This window comes from Nannospalax galili, unplaced genomic scaffold (assembly GCF_000622305.1).
Source record: "Nannospalax galili isolate Female #2095 unplaced genomic scaffold, S.galili_v1.0 scaffold485, whole genome shotgun sequence".
Taxonomy (NCBI): Eukaryota; Metazoa; Chordata; class Mammalia; order Rodentia; family Spalacidae; genus Nannospalax; species Nannospalax galili.
In genome coordinates this window covers 513,346-534,739 of record NW_008354534.1, presented here as the reverse complement: position 1 = coordinate 534,739, position 21,394 = coordinate 513,346, and the positions used below count along the sequence as shown (strand labels likewise).

General features: G+C 43.7%; 1 protein-coding gene and 1 long non-coding RNA gene across 2 annotated transcripts in view; both read left to right on the top strand.

The window, feature by feature from the left end:
- Positions 1 to 21,394, top strand: part of LOC103749018 (store-operated calcium entry regulator STIMATE) — a 58,810-nt gene that overhangs the window by 13,729 nt on the left and 23,687 nt on the right. The window lies entirely within an intron of this gene.
- On the top strand, positions 4,192 to 21,207 carry LOC115067469. The gene is made up of 3 exons (XR_003846885.1): positions 4,192 to 4,430; positions 11,653 to 11,779; positions 18,950 to 21,207. It is a non-coding gene; the product is annotated as an uncharacterized LOC115067469 (long non-coding RNA).

Here is a 21,394-nt window from a genome sequence, read left to right as displayed (position 1 = left end):
TTCTGTAAAAACAGCCAGTGTTCATAACCACTGAGCCATCTCTCCAGCCCCAAACATATGAGAAATTCTTACAACTCAGTAAAAAGATAATGAACTTTTAAAACGGGCAAAGGCTATTAATAATAGACACATAGAAAACTCTATAGTGACTGCTTTGGAGTGGTACTAACTGCAAAAGGATATTTTGAAATTATAGAAAATATTAAGTCTTTATTATGAAGGTCACATCAGCATATGTTTTTCTTAAAACTCTTAGAATTAAACACTTAATGCAGTCACTCTTCGGGGGTGTAAATTATTCCTCAATATTTTAAAGAGAAAAGAGAGGGAAGCCCCAAATGACCAAACTGTTCTACAAACTTAACTGCTTGTTCAAACAAACTTCAAAACATCAAAGTCCAGACTCTTGTGTCAGTAGCCATTATATAATCCCAATTAAAAGTCACCATGCACGAGAGGAAGCAGGACATTGTGACCTATCATCAGAAGAAAGCCCTGTGAGTGTATGTAGGAGGACAGTGAGATGGTATAGTGAGTTAAAGCACTTGCCAAGCAAGCCTAATGACCTGAGGTGGATCCCCAGAACTCACCATGATGGATGGAGAAAACCAACTCCTGAACGTTGTCCTCTGACCTGCACATGAGCACCATGACACAGGCACCCTCAGACACACATTATACACACACAATAATAATTAATATATGTGAATATATCAAGAAATTATAGAGATTATAAGATCACCTGAAAAGGATTTTAAAACAGTTATAAGTGTGCTGAAGAATTTGTGTCTTATGTATATGTTCATATGAGTGTGTGCACGTGTGTGGGTGTGCGTGCATGCGTGTGAAAGATGTTGACAACTCTTGTCTTCCTCAGTTACTTTCCACCTTATTTTTTGAGTTGAGATCTCTCATGGAACCTGGAGTTGATTGATTTGGTCAAGCTGGCTGGTCAGTAGCTGTTGGAATCTGTCTGTCTCTGTTCCCCCAGTGCTGGGATTGCAGACATGCTGCCACATGGGCCTTTTACCTGGGTGCTGGGGATCTGAACTCAAGTTCTTCATGCTTACATGGTAGGCACTCTACGGATTCAGCCATCTCCCTAGCCTCCTGCTAAATGTTTTAAAGAAAAATCAGCTCATATCCAGGAGTACAATGGATTTTTAAAGGGAACCACATGGAATTTCTGGAATAGAAAATTTCCCAAAAAATTCACTGGACAGACTTAGCAAAAAAATTAGATTGTGTGGGAAAATAGATTACTGAAGTGAAAAATAAGAGCATTATAAATTGAGTGCTGAAAGGAAAATGAAGTTATGAGGAGTCATAGAGTATCAAAGGTCTGGTGTGTAACTGAACCTCCAGAAGAGATGAAAGAAGAAAGAGTAGAGAACTAATTGAAGAAATACATGATGACTGAACATTTTCCAAAGTTGACGGAAACTGTAAAATCACAGATCCAAGAACCTTAATGATCTCCAGGAAGGATAAACACAAAATCACAGTAAGCCACAGTGAGATTGGATTGCTCAAAAGTAGTGATAAAAAGAAAACTGTAAAAGCCCCCAGAAGAAGGTCATTGCATACAAGGAAATAAACATAAGAATTAATAGAGACTTTGCATGGGGCTGTGTGAGCCAGAGCACAATGGACCGTCTTTCAAATATGGACAGTAAAAGCCTGTCAGCCCAGAAGTCTCGATCCACTGAGTCATGCCTTTTATAAATGAAGGCAGATTTTTTTTTTTTTTTTTTAATGGATAGAGGAGCTGGAGAGATGGCTCAGTGCTTAAGAGCACTTGCTGCTTTTCCAAAGGACCTGAGTTTGGTTCCAAGCATCTGTGTTGAGTGGCTCACCCTTGTCTGTAACTCTAGCCCCAGGGGATCCAATACTCTCTTCTTGGCCTCTGCAGGATTCACATATATGGCTTACATTCACATAAACATACACATAGAGTAAATTAAAAAAAAAATTTTAATGGATAAAGGCACTTTGAGCCTTCTTTATCCAAAGTAAGTGGTTCAATCTTATAGTGACCATTCCAATTTAGCTCCTGGGCGTCTATCAGATTGGCATCTTTAGTTATAATCTCCCAGTTCGGTGTGATATTAGCAAGTTATAGTAGAAAGAAGTTAAGGCCCTTCCTTCATTACTCCCTCTCTCCTTCCTTGCCTTCCTTTCAAGACAAGGTCTCACTATGTAGCCCTTGCTGGCACTTAGAACTCTATATAATCTAGGCTGGCCTCAAACACACAGAGATCCTCCTGCCTCTGCTTCCCAAGTGCTAGGATTAAAGACATGCACTATCTTGCTTGTCTTTTCTCTCTCTCTTTTTACCTTCTGGACAGCATCTCATGTAGTCTAGGTGGATTCTAGTGTGCTGTGCAGCTGAAGCAGTCTTTGAAAGCCCTATCCTCTTGCCTTAGTCTTCCAAATGCTCAGATTACAGGAGTATTACCACTGTGCTCAGCTCTTCAGTTGCTTTCTTAACATTACAAACTATGACCACTATAAGAGCAAAAAGCAGTATAGTTTAGGCTCCTAGAAGCCATATGGGGAATTTATTTTTCCTTTCTCCATCCTCCCCTGCTCTGCTGTGGAGCATTATAAGTGCCACATCCTAAGCACCTCTTGATAACCCTGTATCATTGGGTTCAAGCTGCTGCTGTTAGTGGAACCCCCTCATCCCCTTGCCTTTTTTTCAGTGCTGAGAATTACACCCAGAGTCTTGCCCATGTCCATGCCAGGCAAGCTATCTCCACTGAGCCAGATATCTAGTTCTGCTTTGCTTTGATAAGAGTGAAGAAGAAATGAGATTTAGCCTAAAACGCTGAGCCAGGTGCGATAGCACACTCCTTTAATCCTAGCACTTGGGAGCCAGAGACGGGGATCTCTGTGAGATTAAGCAAGGTTAGCCTGGTCTACATAGCAAGTTCAAAGCTAGCTGGGGCTGCAGGGAAGACCTTGTCCCCCAAAACAAAAAAACTTGGTTTTTTTAAAGTAGAATAGGAGGAATCACCTTTAAGAATGACAGAAACACTGTAATAAATACCTCCAGTACCACCCTCTTTCTTCCTCCCTTGGAGGCCTGTTAGCCAAATAGTTTGGTCAGCAGAGAGAATGAGATATCGGCTCAGACCAAATTGAAAACAACAGCAGCTTCAAGTTCTGCAAAGGTGCATCCATTCCATGTTCAGTAAAAAATTTCCCGAGGACTTAGAGTGGTGAACCTGGCAGCCAGCCTCCATACCCTGAACTCTGCCCTACCACATTGTATTGGTATTAGTATCTGTAAACAACAGGATTGTCTTACGTGGTGTGTGACATCTGAGAATAGGTTATTAACAGGACTCATTCTTTTTTTTTTAAATATTTTATTTATTGCCGGGCATGGTGGTACATGCCTTTAATCCCAGCACTTGGGAGGCAGAGGCAGGTGGATCTCAGTGAGTTTAAGGCCAGTCTGGTCCACATAGTGAGTTCCAGGACAGCTGGGACTACAGGGACTTTTTGTCTCAAAAAGACCAAAAAAAAAATTATTTATGTGTATGAGTGCATTGCCTGCATGTATGTGAGTGTGCCTGTGTAGTGCAATACCGCAGAGGTCAGAAGAGGGCTTCGGATTCCCCTAGAACTGAAGCTAAGGATGGTTTGTAGCTGCCATGTGGGTGCTGGGAATCGAACCTGGGTCCTCTGCAAGAGCAGTCGGTGCTCTTAACCACTGAGCCGTCTCTCCAGCCCCAACTTGGGTATGCTCTCTCACTTGTTCTGCCCAATCACTTGCACTATGAAAGCTAACTGCTGTGATTGAGGGCACATGGAGAGTCCAGCCCATGTGGGAGGACCTTGGAGCTGCTGGGAAGTAGGATTTGGAGTGGCTCCCCAGCCAGCCCCACGGATCCAGCTTGGCTACAGCCTTACAAGAGATCATGTCAGAACTACGCAGCTAAGCCGATAACAAATGTTTATTGTTTCAAACCACTGAGTTTTAGAGTGATGTGTATGTTACACAGTGGTACATGATACAGCAAGGCTGATTTGGGAGAAGTTGAGAAATTTGATCTCTGCTCTTCAAAAAAGTCTGCAGTCTGCTTAGGAAAGCAGATTATTTGAACAAGTAACTTACTGTCCTAGGCTTATGTGCCAAGTGGGCAAAGGTCAATTCCCATTTGTCTGCCTATGGGTGGAAAAGTGAGAACTGAGGGAACAGAAGTAAGCTTGGTGAGCAGGACTGCCAGAACCCCCAGGGTGGGCTGAAGAATTGCTTCCCCTTCTGAGCTCTGGAAGGTGGATTCACCTGCAGACATCTGAGCCAACACAGGAGTGGCCTTCCTCTTCATCCTCAGGGCCTCAGAGAGGCAGTTTATCTTTCTTGAATTTGCCTTGTTCTTAGCAAGCCTACTTGATTGCTTACTGCTTATACTTGTCAGGTAAGAAAGCTGAGTTTCTGTAATCCACACTGGGTTGGTGAACAAAAATGTGTTTCAAACTATTTTTGTTATATAGTAAGCCTTTGAATTACATGTGGGAGTCAAACAGGGGCCAGTATTTAAAACAAACCTGCTCACTCTGTGCATGGAGACTTTTTGCACATTCTTCATCTCAGTTGTGGCTTTGTTTCCATCTCTTCTATGTAAAGGGGCACTTGATGGATTCCCTCTTCATTGAAAGAGAGCCCCAGGAGCCCTCTCCAAGTTCTGAAGTCCTAGTTTATACACAGCACAGAACTTGGCTTTGTTCTCTGCCATGACCTTTCTTAGTAGTCTTTTTCCAAACACCTGCTTTCTTCTAGAATATGCTTATACATAATTACCATTCTTATGTTCTGATTCTTTTGGTGTGTGTGTGTGTGTGTGTGTGTGTGTGTGTGTGTTGCTATGTATGGGGGTGTGTGTGTGTGTGTGTGTGGTGTGTGTGTGTGTGTGTGTGTGTGTGTTGCTATGTATGGGGATACCTGTGGAGTCCAGAAGAGGGCATCAGCTCTTGGAGCTGGAGTTACAAGAGGTTATGAGCCACCCAACATAGGTGCTAGGAACCAAACTCAGCTCAACTGGAAGAACAGCAAGAGCTCTTAACTACTGAGCCATCTCTTCAGCCCTCCACCTCAGTTTTTGGGACAGGGTCTCTCAGTGAACCTGGAGCTCTCTGAATTGGCTAGGCTGCCCACCCCAGCCAGTTAACTTCAGGGATCCACCTGCCTCTACTCTCCCCAGTATTGGAGTTACAGCCACTTGCATCACTGCCAGACTTTTACATGGGTGTTGGGGATCCGAATTCAGGTCCTAATGCTTGAGCAGCAGGCACTTTACCGATGGAGCCATCTCCCTAGCCCCTTCTGATTCTTGGTTAGCAAATAGTTTGGTCACTTGGCAGTGTTCTAGTTCTGCTTCCTTTGGTTCCGTACTTGCCCTCCCACATCAGGCTCCTTTGCATAGCATTAGGTGTGGTAGTCTTTAGCCAAGTCTCCTGCAGATAGCTTGGCTGAAAAGCAAGTCCAAACATTGCATGCCAACCAGGATTCTGGTTGGACAGTCCAGGGACAAGTTAGAGAGTCCCAGACCTCCTTTTCTTCTGTTTGTGGATTGCATACAACTTTTCCGAGTCGTAGGTGGCATAGGCAGGCCTGTTTTAAAGGAGAAATAGCGGAGCTGGCACCTACTGGTTCTCTAGATGGGATTCACACTCACAGCCAAAGAGGTCTATGCATACAACCTGTGGGACTGATGACATCTTCACTTTCAGTTCTCAGCATTCTTGGGGTATGGCTGTTATTGTCAAGGTAAGACCTCCTTGGCTGCTCTTAACTGTCCTGCCTAATGCCACTTGATTCTCAAGACAGGACCCAGGACAGGAGCTCTACTGCTCCTGCTTAGCTCACATTTTGACTGATTGCCCAGCCAACTGTATTGTTTAAAAAGAGAACACTTTGGCCAGGTGTGGTGGCGCACACCTTTAATCCCAGCACTCAGGAGGCAGAGGCAGGTGGATCTCTGTGAGTTAGAGGCCAGCCTGGTCTACAGTTCCAGGACAGCAGGGACTACAGGGAGACTCTGTCTCAAAAAGACAAAAAAAAAAAAAAAAAAGAGAGAGAGAGAGAGAGACTACTTTGCTAACTTCACTGGGCTGAGGCACTAGGGAGAAGGTCTGAAGTGTGATTGTACACCTCTGGTGTTGAGAGATGATCTTCCATTAATTGTTCTTGCAAGGATACCCATTAATTTGCTCCTCTGGGTAAAATTGAAATGACCATCCCAGTGTTCCCACAGGTACAGTTTTGGTTTTTTGTTTTTTTTTTTGGTCTGGGTACAGTGTCCTCACTAAGCTGAAGTGTGGTCTTATACACCCTTATTTGTACACCACAGGTGTCTCTGAAGATTGGTCATCATCAGACCTTTTTTTTTTTTTTTTTTTTTTTTTTGGAGGGAGTTTGTGTTTAATCTGTATTGATTTGTTTTTTGACACAGGGTCTCCTGTAGCCCAGGCTAGGATGACAAAATTCTGATCTTCCTGCCTCTACCTCCTGAGTGCTGGGGATTATAGCCATGGGCCACCACATCCAATATATGCAGTGCTAGGGATAGAACCCAGGACTCTGCATGCTAGGCAAGCATTCTACCACTATATCCCCTACCCCTAAAAGGGAAAGGGATAGCCCAGGTTGGCCTTCTGCCTCATCCTGTTCAGCATTTGCCTGCCAGCCAACAGCCAACTTTTTGTATTAACTTTTTGTTTTGGTTTTTGTTTATTTTGTTTTGTGGTGCTGGGTATTGAACCCATGGCTTTATACATTCTGCTGAGTCTACCACTGAGCTATAACATACCCAGTCCCACTTGTCTTAAAATGTGTTCCTTTTCACCAGTACTCTCTAAAGGTGGTGTCACTCTGGCTCTTGTCTGTTGACAAGGTAAATTTGCAGCCTTCTGAAACTCTTCAGAGCTAATCCTCTAACTTGAAGGAATCTTATGTAGCTTTTGTAACAAGCCCATTTCTATTGGTTTTAGATATATGTATGTCCTTAGGGAAAGAATTGATGTGTTTCCATTCAGTACTATCAGGATACAAATGCATTTAGGGAGGCTATTGGGACAGACAGGCAGGCAAGTGCTTGTTATCCAAAGGGAAGTCTCCTAGACCTGAACAGATGTGGATCAGCGAGGCCTGTAGAGTTTCTAGACCAGGGAATGGATGTGGTTCAGCCTGGAAGTCATTGTTTGAGTTCTAGAATCAAACTACCTGAATTTGGGCCTGGCCTCTCATGACTACTGTACCTTGTTGCATAGAGGTAATTAATTTTCCAGTGCTGTGTGACTTTATCCCAGATAACTTTATAACTCTGAGATTGTTTCTTGTCTTCAAGATGGGGGAGCTGATTACCTGTCTTGATGGATTCTTATGAGAATTGAGTGGGATAAAGTGCTTAGTCTGGTATGTGCACAGTGAATGTTAGCCCACTGCTGCCCACTTTGGTGATGGCTCTCCACAACAGATGGTCCTGGGAAGGTAGGCCAGTTCCACTGTATCACTTAATATGCTCCTCTTAATCTAAGACTTTATGTCCAGGTGGAACTAGAGGAATTGAGTGGCTCTCTTGAGCCTCCCAGTAGGTGAGAGACTGAGCAAGAACTAGACCCTGGTATCCTTCCCTAGGCCTCTGCTCTTCTCCGCCACCTACTCTACTGCTGTTTGTACCCTTGCTGCAGCACACGTTTATATGCACTGGATTGTCCCAGTGTTTGGTCTACACTATGGCATGAGAAAGGAAACTCTTCCCACATGTGAACCGACTTTCCTAAGTGACACTGTGCCCCTTGGCCACAACATCCCACAAACAGAAGCAACAGCCAGTGGAAAGGTGGATGAAGCCTGCAGTGACAGTGGAGGGATTTGCAAAGGCTTGGGAAACACAAGCTTTCCTCTGCCCCGTGCCCAGTGGCAGAGCAGATGTGCAGTTGCTCAACAGCATGAACTACACTAGGGGCAATGGCAGGAGTAGCCACAAGCAGGGCTTGTCAGAGGAGCCAGTTTGGCCACTTCACTGTACCCATGAACTTAAGTAGCCAAACGTTCTCACTTCTTAAATTGAGATTTGAGTTGACTTCTTACCATAGATTGTGAAACTTTGAGTTATTCTTATATATATAGACCCTCTCTACCTGAGAGATCAAATGACCTTCTGGAATTGTTTTGCCATCTAGATTTACCTTCTTTTTAAACTGTTGGGGATCGGTGCGGAGCATATGGAGCTCAGAGGACAATTTTGTGGAGTCATTTCTCTCTTTCCACCTTTATGTGGTTCCAGAGATCAAATTCTGGTCACCAGGCTTGAGCAGTAAATGCTTTTGCCTGCTGAACCTTCTCACCAGCCCTAGATTTACCTTCTGAAGGTGATTATCTTTTCAGTGCTCTTCTTGATTTCTGAGTTTCACAAGCTTTACATTTGTACCTAGAGGCTAGACTCAGTCATTCCTGATACTGAATCCAGGCCAGTGGAGGTTAAAGGTAAGTATACGTGTCCTGGTCCTGACCTTACCAGTTGCCACCTATAAATCTTCAACAAGTTCCTTAAATGCCCTGAGCATCAGTTTCTTCATCTAAAAATTAGGATGATTCTGTTCACCACCTAACTTGAGTGAGGGATGATTGAGTTAATTTATCTGGAGTGCCTCCTGGGAGCCATCAGTCTTACTCATGTTAACAACACCATATCTGATCGGGCTGACTCAGAAATCCTTATGGGAACACATTAAATAGATAGCAGATGAAGCTGTTTGTCCCTGAAGATGAGGCAGGGTGCTGCTCGTGACCATGTTGAGATGAACTCATCTTCAGTCACCCTCACACTGCTCTCCCAAATGAGCCAGCTGTTCAAAAGAACATACAGTGCTCACCAGGGCTATAGGAGATCAAAGCTACCTCTGTGAATGTGTCCCCTTCGCAACTGCAAAGTTTATGACCACTAGGGGGCTGGAGAGATGACTCTGTGGTTAAGAGCACCTGCTGCTCTTGCAGAGGACCTGGGTTCGGTTTCTACATGGTGGCTCACTGCTGTCAGTAACTCCAGCTCCAGGAGATCCAAAGCTGTCTTTTGGCCTCCTTGGGCACCAGGCATGTATGTAGTACACATACACACATGCAGGCAAACACTGATACACATAAAATAAAAATAAATAAATTTATGACCTGCAGATTAGGTAAGCAGTCAAGTGGAATCAGCTTGGAGTGAAACATATAACACCGTATTTTCTCCTAATGAAATATTTTACAGTCAAGTGGCCAGACTGAACTGACAACTTTGCATTCAGTCCTTTGATTTTGATGTTTAATCCCAGGACCTTCACCCTTTCCTTCAAGGTTCACAGAGTGAAAAATCATCACAGTGCCCCTCCCTATGCCTAATACAAGTTCTGTTTTCTGCCATGTTTGGACTCCCTACGCAATTAGAATTATTCAGAAACCTTGGGTTACAAGGATGGAAATCCTATTTGTGATTTGCAGGTAGGTCATCACTTGGTGAAGGGCCAGTGGCAATCTCCTCTGCTCTTAGGGAGGAGACAGGTGCCATACTGCCTAGAAAGCTAGGAATTAGCCTTTATAGTAGAATTAAGTAGGGGCTACACATGTCACTTGTAAGAAACACAAATTGCAGCATCATTCTGTTTTCTAAAAGTTTGGTGAGTTATGACGATACTTTGAAGATTAATAGTCAGAAATATCTTATCCAATACAACCAGGATTGATTATTGATTGGCTAATGTTTAAAAGGCAGGAAAGTGGAAAATCCTTCAAAAGTAGAAACAGTCAGGAGAGATGGCTCAGCAGTTAAGAGCACTTTCCTCTCTTGCAGAGGATTTGGTTCCCAGCATCCATCTCAGGTGGCTCACAACCACCTATAACTCCAGTTCCAGAGAATCTGATGCCCTCTTCTGGCCTCCATGGGCACCTGCATGCATGTGGTACACATAAACTCATACAGATACATATAAATAAATAAATAAATAAATAAATAAATAAATAAATAAATAAATAAATAAATAAAATAGCTGGGCATTGTGGCACACACCTTTAATCCCAGCACTCAAGAGGCAGAGGCAAGCAGATCTCTGTGCGTTCAAGGTCAACCTGGTCTACATAGGGAGTTCCAGGTTAGCTGGGGCTAGCTACAGGAGACCCTGTCTCAAAAACACCAAAAAAATAAAACAAACAAATAAATGTCTAGAAAAGTAGAAACGTGCCATGGACATTTTATTTTAACTTCTGGCTGTTAGAGTAAGAACAGACCTCTGGCCTGGCAAATGGGGCAGAAGAAACTTGTGCATTCTGGGGTGACACTGCAGCCATGACCCTATGCCTGCCTCAGTGGAAACCACACTGGCTTAAGAGATCTGTTTTCCACATCTACTGAGTTCTGCCTGCTGGATACTTTTCTGTATTCTCTCTCTCTCTCTCTCTCTCTCTCTCTCTCTCTCTCTCTCTCATGTTCATGCACACGTGCCCACTGAGGATCTGAACTCATGCTTATGTGTTATGTGGCAGACATTCTACCAACTGAGCCCCAGCCCCTGTTATCTTTTTATAGCTTATTACAAAAGTAATAAATGTTTACTTATGCTTACTGTAGATAGGTAGCCAGAACATTATGAAAATACACACCGTAAAAAGTATGCCGTAACCCCATGTTCTAAGACAAGCAATGTTTAGTAGTTCATTGTGTGAGCCTCCAAATTTCTGCATGTGTCTTTCTTTTTGTCTTTTCTTTCTTTCCTTTTTTTTTTTATTTCCTTTTTTGAAACCAAGTCCCACATTAGCCCACCATGACCTAGAACTTAACTATGTGGCTCAGACTGGCCTGAATTGTGGCCAGTCCTCCTGCCTCAGCCTCCCAACTGCTGGGATAGATAGGATTATAGGCATGAGCCTCCATACGTGGTTTGTTCTTTCCATTTAAATAAAAATGGGTTCATGTTAACTGGGCATGGTGGTGCATGCCTTTAATCCCAGCACTCAGGAGGCAGAGGCTGTGAGCTCAAGGCTAGCCTGGTCTACGTAGTAAGTTCAGACCAGCTGGGGCTACAGGGAGATCCTGTCTCAAAAAGACCAAAAAGGGGGCGGGGGGTCATGTTACATATTTATAACTTGTTTTTATTACTGCTTAATAGTATTTTTTAATGTATTTTTATTTTATGTGTTATGAGTGTTTTGCCTGCATGTATGTAAGTGCACCTGTGTCATACAAAGCCCATGGAGGTCAGAGAAGGGCATTGGATCCCCTGGAACTGTAGTTACAGATGGTTGTTTGCTGCCATATGGGTGCTGGGAATCAAATCCAGGTCCTCTACAAGAGCAGTAAGTGCTCTTAACCACTGAGCCAGCTCTCCAGCCCCAAACTGTACATTTTTCTATGTCTGTTAAATGAACCTAGCTCATTTTGGGGTTTGGCATTCTGGGTTTGGCCATGTTGAGGATAGGCAAGTAGAGCTCTCTACCACTGAACTATACCCCTAACTCGATCTTGCTTTCTAAGTAGCTTTATTGAGTTATAATTTATGTAACATCAGATTCACCCATTTCAAGTACATGGCCTCCACCCTTTTAACAGTTGATTTCCATTGTATGATAGTGAATATTAACCCCTTCCATACTTGTGTTGACAGTTATGTGGCTTTTGAGTTTTCTACTCTTGGAGATAACGCTGGAGAGAACACTCTTATCTACAGACTTGTGCGTGTTTAAGCTGGTGTAACTGTAGGAGGAAATCCTAGTACAGAGTTCTGGGTCACGGTATGTAAGTACTCAAAATGGTAAGATTGCCAGAGAGCTTGCTGAAGCTGTTCATGTGATCTGTAAATTGACCGAACACCATCATCCCTCTCACATGCGTGCGTGCATACACACACACACACACACACACACACACACACCTCCATCCATTATGAGATTAAATGGAATCTCTAAATTTCTTTATCCAGGATATATAGGATAGCCGTGCAGAGGTCTACAAAGCCATAGATGTATCATAGTTTCATGAGTTTCCCATAACTAGCTTATCTGCAGCTGCCCAGGGGCACTGATGAGATGGGATAGGTCCTTCCAGGACAGCATGTTTCTACTTGGAGTTTTCATCAGAATTTAGGAAGGAGTTACACAACAGTCAAGCCCTCATTAAGAATTCACAGGTCTCCAGCTCCTGGTTCTTAGGTCCTGCTGTATCATGAAGGCCTCTACGCTCCACCTCCCAGTACCAACTCCCAGGTCCCGAAGCAGCATCTAGGACACATCTACCTACAGCGTCTCTGGATATAAGAAAGCTTAGGTCACAGAGACCACCTCGACATCAAGGCAGGGCCTCATTTGGCCCAGGATCACAAATTCTCTTCCCCACATTTGCCAAGAGATTTTTTTTTTTTAACTTTTACAAAAACTTTATTGAGAATTTCATACATGTATATAAGGTGATTTGATCAAATCCATGCCCACTCCCTCCCCTCCAACATTCCCCATATTGAAGTGGTAACCCTAAAATCTTTTAAGGATTAGATACAAGCTCCCAAATACTTTCGACATTTTTGGCCTTTGGAACAGAGTATGTTGCTAACAGGCGAAAGGACATTTTGACTTTTAGCCAAGGAACTGGCTACATTTCTTTGGGGTCTTTTTACTCTAACTGCCTAGCCAATTCCTACCTCCTGTTCTTATCACTCCATCCTCTGAAAGGGTTACCCAAATTACCAATAGGGAATAGGGACAATGACCACTCTGGCTTCTTCCATGCTGAACAGGGACTCAGGGTGAGGCAATTGGAGTACCTCTTCAGTGGGTCCATCTAAAAGACTCCCAAATTGCATAATTCTTGTCTCTAAGGGGAAAAGAAAGTCCTTGAATCATGAATAGGAGATGTGAAGGAGAAGTAAAGGCAAGAGTAACTAGCGTTACAAGTTCTAGACAGGGAACTAGAAAAAAGTCGGAACAGGGCAATTTTCAAATGTTCATATGAGAGTCCACTGGAGTTTCTTGACAAGGGCTTCCAAAAGCATCCCTCTGTTGGGTTCTTCCTCATTTTTCTTTTGTCTTCCAAGGCTGGAGTAGTTGTCTGGGAAGAGTGACTAGATACTCAGGTGAGGGTCCAGTCACCCTGCTTGGCCCTCTAATGAATGAGCACAACCGTCAGCAAGCCCAATTATGACTATGTTTAGCAATCAGGCTCAGCCGAAGTCGTGATGATGGTAGTTATTTTATGCAGAAGGGACTGCTATATAGCATCATCTTATTAAAAGGACCTGAAATTTAAAAGGATTTGCTGCTAGGAGCCACATATGAGGGAGAACATACGTTGTTTGTTTCTTTTTCTGAGTCTGTGTTACTTCACTTAGTAACTCATTATGTAGACCATGCTGGCCTCGGTCTCACAGAGATTCACCTGTTTCTTAATACTCACTAAATGTTTTCATCTTTGTTAATCTGGGTGAAAATAATGACTGATTTGCATTTTTAAATTAGTGTTGTCAAAGCTTATTATCTTGTATATCAGCCTCTAGTATCTCTATCAAACAATCCTTTATGAGGTGCTGCTCAGTGGTAACACTTGCTGACTACTGGGGTCATTGTCATTAGCAGATGCACCATAGCCCTGCTTGCTCCCAGAGGAAACAGTGGCTTCAAGGACTATGTTCAGAGAAGTAAGCATATTTATTAGTTTAGCTTTTTTGAGGGGTCGTCATTTGTCTCTCAGCCTTTGACTGGACCTCTGCATAGGAAATTTAAAGCTGGCTGACTTAGAATCTGGGCCTTATCCAGTCTAGAAAAAAATCAAGTATTTACCAGAAACTATGCATGAGCACTTAGACTTATAACAAACCCAATCACCTGATTCTGGCTTCTAAGAACAGATGTGGTGATCAAGGCCTTGGTGGGCCAGTTCCTCCTGCTTTGCATTAGTTAGGACAAAGAAAGTCTGAGGTAACTGTCCTCTGGTATTCTTGCTGGCAGCTCCCTTTGTCTAAGATGAAAACAATTTTAGTTTTTTTGCAGCTAAGTTAGAAGGACTCGTCATGAAAATTCATGAAATTTATTGAAATCAAAATAAATATCCAGACATTCCTCAAGAAACAGGGCTTGAGTGACAATCTGAATGAATTCTTTTGTTCAGCAAACATTATTCAGCTACCTGATAGGAGCCAGGCTCTGTCTAGGTGCCAAAGATGAATAGGATTGAAAAGACCAGAAGCTATGGAGTTGACATGATATTGAAGAGAAGACAGTAGTCAGGGAACTATGTGGGAAGCCAAGCCTGGTGGCTCAGGCTGGTAATCCCAGCTACTTAGAAGGCTAAGATAGGAAGATCACAAGTTCAAAGTCTGCCTAGGATACAAAACAAATTCTAGGCAAACCTAAACTACTTAGACCTTGTCTCAAAGTAAAACAAGCAAACAAAAGGGCTAGGAATATAGTTTGGTGTCAAGTTGCTTGTCTAGAATGCAGGAGGCCCTGAATTCAGTCTCTAGTACCAAAGGGGGATAAAAGGAGGGAAGGAAGAGGGTGGAAGGGGGAAAGGAGGGAGGAGGGGAAGAAGGGAAGGAAGGAAGGACGGAAGGAGAAGAGGAGGGAGAGGGAGGAAAGAAAAAGGGAGGAAAATCCTGAGAATTTCTAAGTGTGGTGAAGGGAGATGAGGTTGATGCTCAGATGTGGTTCACACCTATAGATGCAGAGATCTGGAGAGGTGCCAAGGAGCTGACCTGAGAGCCAAGACAGGATGAGAAGAGGGAGCCAGCTACTTGTTGGTCTATAGCAGAGTGTTGCTGACAAGATGGGGTGTGGGTGTGTGGTGCAGAGAGAAGGCCAATGTGCCTGGACTTAGGGTGGTCAGGTCAGAAAGATGAGCAGGATCTCTGCTACGGAGGACCTTAACTGGAAAAAGAGCCTGACTTTTATCCTCAATTCTGGGGAAAGGCATGGATCGATTTTGTGTTTGTGTGTTTATAACTTTAATTGTGTTATATACATAAAGTAACACATACAGATCTTCAGTGTAAAGTTTGATGAATTTATGTGTCAAGAGAATTTTAAGTGGCAAGGACAACATAATCCTATCTGTATTTTTAGAGTGACCACTGACAGCTATATGACAGATGGATGGCTGGATAGGTAGATAGATAAACCAACAGTATTTTGTCTTGTTAAAATGTAGTACAGCTCCAAGCAGGTTATTTTATGGGAAAGAGTGATTGAAGGTGTCATTTGATGTCTGAATGAGTTTGACTCAGAAAACTGTCAGTTGACTTGGACTTGGAACTGCACAGTCTGCAGGCCCCCATAGGTGTTTGTTGATTGTGGTGAGCAGATGTGGCCTAGGTTCTGCCTGTTGGTACACCCAGCCAATTCAGCCTTCTCTTTGCTGAGGATGGGTCATATGCTGTCTATAAATGGACACACATGCGGATATTTACCCATGTGGTATGACTTTCAGGGTTATTTAAAAGGTCTTTTTTGAGCTGGGCGAGGTGGCTCATGCCTTTAATCCCAGCAGGTGGAGCTCTCTGAGTTCAAGGCCAGCCTGATCTATTGAGTTCAAGGCCACCTGGGGCTCTAGGGAGACTGTCTCAAAACGACTAAAAAATAATAAAGGTCTTTCTTGAAAGATAGCTTCTCCTTCAACCCTTTTCCAGTACTGAAATTCCATTGTTCAGATGTTTTATGATAGAATGAAAGCTATTATGAGTCACTGTGCTATGTGACCAGAGTTGGTTGGCTTCCTTCCCAGTATAAACATGGAAGAAAATGGGATGTAGGGCAGATGGATTTCAAAGGTGTTTGACCATTTGGGGACCACCATTCACCCTATTACAGTTACTAACTTAATTTTAGGAGGAAAATTCAGCCTATATGCTGCTTACCATAGACACACCTGAAATTTAAAATTGAAAGAAGATATTGGAAAGGATATACCAAAGAAATGTTACCAAAAAATAGTGTGGCTGCCCATTCTAGCACTTGGGAGGCTGAAGGAGAATCTCAAGTTCAAGGCCCACCAGGGCTGCACAGCAAGATCTTATCTCAAAAAAAAAAAAAAAAAAAAAAGAAAAAGGCATATCCTGAATTTTCTAGATTTCATATATGCAACTTTTCTAAAAGATGTCTTTTAACGCAAAGGTGAGACAGAGTAGAGGAGATAGAGGTTGTTTTAAGCATATTAGGTGGTATGCAGCACGATTAAAGTTCTTGAGAGTAAGGAGTGGTCCATAGTTTTAGCCCCAGCACTGAGCAAGTGCTCTGTGCGGGTGAGGGTAGGGAGGAATGAAAGAGGCAGTTGATGAGGTCAGGGGTGAGGAAGACTTAGAAAACACTCAGTGCAAGAATGCAGTTTTGAAGACCTGCATTCTTGGGTGGGTTTGATGAGGAATAAGGACAGGGGTGTGTCCACAAGATTCTTCATTTACAGTGTTGCCTAGGAGATTTACAATTGAGAGGGAAGGAGGAAAGAAGGAAGCCCAGAAACAAGGCACTTTAATCATATGAAGATGTGGCAGAGCTGGGCAAGTCTGGCAGGGTGGGTAGATGTGATGGAGAGTGTGCTGGACAGCTTTAGTGTCAACTTGACACACCTGGGTTGAGGGAGCCTCAATTGGGGAATTGCCTCTATTGGACTGGCCTGTGGCCATGTCTGTGGGGCATCTTCTTGATTGTTGAGTGATGTGGGAGGGCCCAGCCCACTATGGGTAGTGCCACCCCTGGGCAGGTGGGCCTCTGTTGGATAAGAGAGCAAGCTGAGCAGGGGCCAGGGGAGCAAGCCAGTAAGCGGCGTTCCTTCATGGCTTGTGCTCCAGACCCTGCCTCCAGGTTCCTGCCCTGAGTTCCTACCTTGGGCTCCCTGATGAACTGTGACTTGGGAGATGTAAGACAAATGAGAAATAAACCCTTTCCTCCCCAAGTTGCTAGTGGTCAGAGTGTTTTGTCACAGCAATTAAGAAACAAACCAGGACAGAGAGGCAGGCAGACAACAGCCTCCAGTAGGAGTGTCACTGGGAGGCCCGAGGCCCAAGCTATCCCATAGTATCCTACTGGGCTGGAGCCTGGCATGCCCTCAGCATAGAAGCCTGAGATGGAAACTTCCTCAAGGATTGAGAACAAGCCAGAGGTAGCACTCAGGACATTGAAAGGCTGGGAAGGGTAAAAAACACAGCTGGGGAGGCCTACAGTTCTGAGCTGTGTGTGACAAGAGAAGAAATCAGGGTGCTGGCCTGCAGAGGTCAGGTTGCAGCTGAAAGATCCAAGTTCATATGCTTCTGCAACCAGTATAAAGGGGTGACTCAGCCTAGGACTGAGGAGATCAACGCAGAGAAAACCAAGAATACAGGGTGCCAGGCAGGAATGGGGGAGTAATCTTTGCTTTCCTGAGCTCGTGTACTGTGCTGGTGTGTCTATTCACTCGTTTAATCTTGACAATCTGTTCTCTCTCTCTCTCTCTCTCTCTCTCTCTCTCTCTCTCTCTCATTAGAGGCAGAGGAATAAAAAGCATCTCGATCTTTATAAAGCCCCAGATTCTTGGCCGTTCTTTGAAAGGCTTGGGACTCTGCCTGTCTTCAGGACATGTGTATACAAAGACCAAGAACATACGTAGGATCTCTCCATGGCCCAGAAGCAGTTTGCACATAGTAGCATGGAAGCAACAGGAAGGAAGGGACCTGTGTGAAGGAGCAGCTTTCACTAAACACTGGAGGCCCATGGGCCAGCCAGTCTCCAGCTTGCTGGCTTTCCTTCTTCCCTTTGCTCTAGAGCCTTTGATTCCTGCTCTGCTATGGAGAGTCTGACCCAGCCTAAAGGCATGCCTGCTTCCTTTGCCCTTGTCCCAGTCCTTGCCCAAAGGAATGCATGTGGAGGTAGGTAGGTGGCACTTTGCTTAGCCTGGTGGCTCCATCAGAGTGAATTCTTTCCATTCTGCTGCAACAAATTAATGGAGAAGTCAGTTGTCCTGAGCTCTGTGAGACTTGTTTTGTGAGCCTTGTTTGAGGGAGCTACCAGACCCCCTCTGGGAACATTCTGATTCCCTGGGTCTGGCAGCTCCTGGCTTTTTATCTGCAGAGAGTCTTGTGTCTCCCCAAGTTTCCCCAGCCTAGGGTTACCATACTCAGGTGAAGTGCAGGATTCCTGCCACCAGGATTCCCTCCCCTCCATTCTTGCTTCTCATGGCGACAGCTCAAAGTTTAGAAAACAGCCAGTCTTCTGCCCAGCCCTCCGGTGACTACAGGTGAACCTGCTGTCCTTTAGCCTAAGATCTCTGATGGGTCTCCCTACTTACCTTGGCTTCAAGGTGAACCCATTTGGCCCCACTGTGCCATCCTCAGGTCTTAGATGACCTTCTGGAACCCCTCATACACCCCACTTCCCAGACCCTGCCCTGAGCAGAGCTTGCCAACACACCAACTCATGCTCCATAGTTCAGCCCACCCTCCCATGTAAAGAAGGCAAGGGTTGGGGCTGGAGAGATGGCTCAGTGGTTAAAAGCACTAACTGCTCTTGCAGAAGGCCCGGGTTTGGTTCCCAGCATCCACATGGCAGCTACGAACCATCCTTAACTCCAGTTCCAGGGGAATCTGACGCCCTCTTCTGACCTCTGCGGCATTGCACAACATGGGTGCACTCACACGCATGCAGGCAATACACTCATACACATAAAATAAAAATAATAAAATATTTTTAAAAATTAAAAAGAAGTCAAGGGTTTTGCATGTTCATCTCCTGCTGAATGGAGCCTGTTACATAGCAGTCCCTTTAAAGATACAGTTTTAATTATTTATTTGGAAATATTTCCATATTAAGTTATTGTGTCTAGATCTACCTTGGTTTTTTTGTTTTTTGTTTTTTGTTTTTTTTTTACAAACAGTGCTTAGTATTGAATAGTGTGTATGTCCATACCCCATGATATATCCTAGCCCTGCTGATATTTATTGATATTAGTTTCTTTCCAGGTTCGTTACAACAGTATTATTGCAGTGACATCGGTATACATCTTGGTACATCTGCAATGTAGAATACATACCTTGGAGTTTATTTCAGGGTAAAAGCACATGGGTATTTAATATTTTGATAGACTTTAACAAGCTGAACTTGGTTTTATTAGCTAATTCTTCTGGAGTATGTTTTCTCTCCAGCGTTTTATTTTGAAACATACTAGACCTGTTGAAAAGACTAATTAATTAATAGTGTAATAAGTGTTCAGATGCCCCTGACCTGGTCCACAGATTACTGTGTTTCTACATGAAAGAGTTTGCTCTGGTTGCCATAACAGAATCTCACTGAGTGGGTGGCTCAAATGATAGACATTTCTTTTATTTCAGTTCTGAAAGGTCACATCTGAGATGAAAGAGCTGGTCAGCAGGTTTTGTTTCTTCTAAGGCCTCTCTCCTGGTCGTGCATATGGCTGCATCTTGCCACATCCTCACATGATTTTTTCTTGGTGTGCTCATACATCTGTGTTCTAGTTTCCTCCTCTCATAAGGACAGCAGTTGTATTGGATCAGGGCCCATCCACATGACCTCATTTTACCTTAATGACTTCTTCAAAGGAGCTATCTCCAAATACGGTCACTAGCGGTCTATGCCATAGTATCACATTTGTTTCCCTTTGCATATCCATCACGCTAATATAGCTTAATTATGATGATAAATTTATTATATAATTACTTTTTAATAGTTATAATGTACTTTAATTATGCCATTTCTGGTGTAATCTATTTATCATATATGATGTGTAATTTCCCCCATAAACAATTGGAAGGAAAATTACAGCCACTCAGATGCTTAAGTATGTATTTTATAGGAATGAGAATATTTACCCCAGGTTTAATGTTTTTTACTTTATAATTATAAGAACAGAAGAACTGATACACATAAAGTGTCTCTGACCTTGACTGGAAGTTTTCCCTCCAGGCTATTCAGTCCTGAGTCCCCGGCCCCTCAGTGATCCTTGGCCTGCCTGTGAGAAGGAACCTCCAGCTTTCAGGAGTCTCTCAGGCCAGCAGAAGCTCTTGGCCTCAACTTTAGTTTCTTTGGCATTGTTGAGGATTTGAGTCTGTGATGTATCAAGGGCATGGCAGACCTTCTTGAAATTCTACCAGCTTCTGTATCAACATGACTCTGAACACCAGGCTTATTATTTAGGTCTTTTCACAGGATTCCTTGCTCTGCCCATTGTGGACTGGTCGTGTTTATTCACGGTTTCTTGATTTGAGTACTGTTTTTTCTCTCTTCTGTTACCCTCTTGCTGCTGCATTCTCATTGGCAGCTGGGGACTTCTCCAGAAGTTGGTTTTCACCTACTACCAGTTGTGATGGGGCATCTTCCATGGGCTTGAGTCACTGTTTCTTTCTCAGTACTTTACTGTGACTAAATATCATACAGGCACGCATCCAGTGTTTTATTAGACGGAGTCATTGTGGGATTATTGTTAAGAGCTTCAGGTGAATATGTAGCCTTGAAACTTTTGTTTCCTCTGGTTTAAACAGTGTGCGTGTGGGCAACTCAGGGCACAGGTGCAAACCCAGTGAGTCTTTGCCACTGGGATTGAGCAGGTTGTTGCCGACACTTCAGTAATTAGAGGATGGCTACCAGGAGCCATGAATACAGCCTGAGTCCTTCCTCAGTCCCTCCACCCCCGAAACCCATCAGTTACACAGTGAGAGCTGCTTTTCTAACCAGTTCCAGTGGGTCTTTGACTCTGCTTAGCATCTTCCCTGGGTCTTCCTTTCCACAGAATTCATTCTAGACTCTAGCCCAGCTCTCAAGACCCTCCCTCATATGTGCCCTGTTCAATTTGTCATCCTCCTTCCTCCTGTTTTTTTCCAGCAGGTTCTCTTATTATCTGCTGTATTGAGCCAAATTAAATTATTCCAAACACACTGTCACATTCTATTGCTGCACTATGAGCTCCTGAAGTTGACTCTGCCCAGGAAGTTTCTTCTTTCCTCTCTGGCCTTTCAACAAGCTCTTACCTAGTCCGGACTGTCTCTCATAGGTACAGCTAACTACTGCCTCTCTGCCTCCAGTCTCAGATTTGTCTCTTTTCTGGCACTTATCCTGTATGGTTACATGTCTCTCCCCCTATTTGCTGCACAGCTGATTGTTGGGGAACCCAGCTGTTAAGGTCTCAGCAGGGGCTTTCTGCCTGACCTACCTGGAAAGTGCCACCAAGCAAGGATGCCTGACCTTATTTGGAACATGACCTTTGGCATAGTTACCTGCAATAAAACTACCCCAGGTTTTTTCTATATGATAATTAGGCATTGCCCTATAGTCGGATGATAGGATCCCCCTACCACATGTAAAGCATACTATGAGCACCTATCAGCTGAAGCTTTGGCTGCTGCCTCCACACTAGATTTTCCCTGACCCCCACTGAATAAA